A 2758-nucleotide genomic window follows, 5' to 3' on the forward strand; every position below is an offset into this window, starting at 1 on the left:
ACGGACGGTGCTAACAGGTGTTTCCCCGTCCTGTGAGGTCTGCGGGCTCTGCCCCCGCCTGCATCCTTTCCCGGTGCCCGTGTTTCCCGCCAGCAGCAGAGGAATTGGCCACCACCTGCCGTCCTCCCTGCAGGGCCTGTGGACAGGGGCCTATAGACAGGGTCCCCTCCGTCCTCCCTGCAGGGGCCTGTGGACAGGGGCCTATAGACAGGGTCCCCCCTCCATCCACCCTGCAGGGGCCTGTGGACAGGACCTGGCAGGACTCCTTGCTGATCCCGGGCAACATGAATTCTTTACACCGATGACCCGGCCCCAGCGTGGCTCCTCTGCTCCGACACAGGAGGCAGCCGCAGTCCCATGCGCCCCAACTCCCGACACACATCCAAGCTCACGGCACCTCCCAGCGAACTTCCCACAGGCTCCTTGTGCAGGGAAACCCTCTTCCCAAAGCCTGTCACTCCCTTCAAGCCTTCCCACCCCTGACATGAGCGAGGCCTTCCCACCCCTGACATGAGCGAGGCCTTCCCACCCCTGACATGAGCGAGGCCTTCCCACCCCTGACATGAGTGAGAATCCAGGAGGCCTCACCCAGCTCTCCCCTCCCCTCTGGACCCCGCACAGCTCTGTCGGACATGGAGGTGGGAAGGTAGAGGGGAGGAGAAATTCCAGAAGCTACTGCCCATCTCAGGGCAGGATTGGGTGCTTCAATTGAAAACCACACACACACACACACCTGCCTGCAAACACAATCTATAATAATAAAAGAGTAATATGCTAACTAGACCAGAGATCCTTCCAGATGACCTTCCGGATGAAGCTGGGGCTGAGAGGGAAGCCTGGGTCCCGGGTGCCAGAGGGTAGCCGGTGCCAGCAGCCGGGGGAAGGAAGGCCCACTCTTGCACGGATTTCGTGCACCGGGCCTCTAGTGTAATAATACTGCACTAGCCCAGTGTTTCTCCCACGTTAGCCGGTGTGAGAACTATGTGGATTCTTTGCTTAAAATGCAGGCCCCACGCTCACCCTCCGAGCTCCCAGTGCTGGAGGTCGGGGGACGGTCCCAGCACCCCGGGGTTCTGAAGGAGAGCCGTGAGCCACGGTGGGAGAAACACGGCATCACACAGGAGCATCCCATTCTCCATGATCATCCCAGGCCCCCAGCATGGCTGCAGGGGAACCCCTCGGGGAGGGGAAAACGGAATTAATGCCGCGAGAGCAGCTGAGCTCCCAGGAGGCACAGACCCAGCGATCCTCCCAGCGCCCTGCTCTTTTGGGCGAACTGGGGGTGCGAGTGGCACCTGGGGTCTCCCTCTCTGTGGAAAGGGGTTGGGAGCCCGGGACTGGGACTTGACTGTCTGCCTGGGGGTCAGCCCAGCCCTGGCCTCGCGGGTGGCCCTGGCCCTGGGCTCCGGATCCCTCTGAATGAAGGCGTTGTTCCTGCCAGGAAAGGCGGGACCGGAGCCCACCCCGGCGGCTGGGATTCCTCCGTGGGAGGGAGAATGGCTGCTCTGTGCGTCTCCTGCAGACATGCAGCGCTCCGTGCGGCCCTGACCGCTAGGAACAGGAGACCGCGCAGGGCCGAGCACGGAGGCGGGGGTGATGGGTGATGTGTCCCTCTGCACGGCCAGCGCCGGCCCCGCACGCAGAAGAGGGGCCCACAGCTCTGAGTCCTGTGGACTCTCCCCCTGAAGTGGGGCAGCAACCACAGAGGGGGCTGCGCTGCACTGGCTTCTGCACAGAGCTGCCCACAATCCATGTTTTACAGCAAAACAGATAAAGGGACTTAAACGTAAAATCAAATGTTCCAATGACCAAAAATATTAGAAATCTACAAATGTCTCAAGACTATGATCAGATTTGGGAAGAAAGGCCTGGCTAGGAAGGTAAACGGGTGGGTGAAGCAGGGGAGGGAGGAGGGGTGTGGGGAGGGGAGAGAGGGGAGAGCGGGGGTCCAGCCACTGATCTCAGGACGACCATGCAGGGAGGGAGCTCGGGGCTCCCAGTGTGGGCAGCCACTGGCCCAGGGAGGGTGAGGACCCGGAAGGAACGGAGTGGAGACCCGAAGTCCAGCGTTCCAGGCGGCAGGGGTGCTGCGCGCCTCGGCAGAAGCGGGGCCTCGGGAAGGAGGGCGCTGGGCTGCTGTCGGGCTGATGGTCCGTGGTCAGCAAGCCGAACCCGCACCAGGCAGCAGCCTCTCGCGGCCCCTCCATGGCCCCAGAGTCCTGGCTACACAAGCGCTAATGTTTCTTCTCTACGGTCACGGCTCCGGGACAGCCACTGACCCAGCAGGGACAGGCCCAGGGAAGCGAGTCCTCGGGACCCGAAATAAGGCCTGTGCGGACCAGGGGGAGGAGCAGCTCACAGATCCGAAGAGGCTCAGAGCAGCCTGCCACCCCCACGAACAGGCTCACCAGCCTCGCCAACCCCGGGCGGCTGATGGGGAAGCTCAACGCAGAGCAGAAACCTGCATCTAGTGCAGCGGTTCTCGACCTTGGCTGCACATTAGAATCACCTGGGAATCTTTTTAAAATCCTGATTTCTGGGCCTCATCCTCCAGAAATTCTGTTTCTTTGTTATGGAGGGGGGCCACAACATTAGTAACAAAGAAACAGAATTTCCAGAGGATGAGGCCCAGAAATCAGGATTTTAAAAAGATTCCCAGGTGATTCTAATGTGCAGCCAAGGTTGAGAACCACTGCTCTAGGTCTATATCAGTGCTGTTGCAAATGGTAAGAGTTCTTTTTTTTTTTTATAGCAGCAT

The 2758-nt window shown here is 60.4% G+C and overlaps 1 pseudogene; it reads right to left on the reverse strand.

The window, feature by feature from the left end:
• The window catches only part of LOC102439375, a 34495-nt pseudogene that overhangs the window by 17629 nt on the left and 14108 nt on the right, over nucleotides 1-2758 (reverse strand).

Source organism: Myotis lucifugus, unplaced genomic scaffold (genome assembly GCF_000147115.1).
Source record: "Myotis lucifugus unplaced genomic scaffold, Myoluc2.0 scaffold_457, whole genome shotgun sequence".
In the NCBI taxonomy this organism is placed as follows: Eukaryota; Metazoa; Chordata; class Mammalia; order Chiroptera; family Vespertilionidae; genus Myotis; species Myotis lucifugus.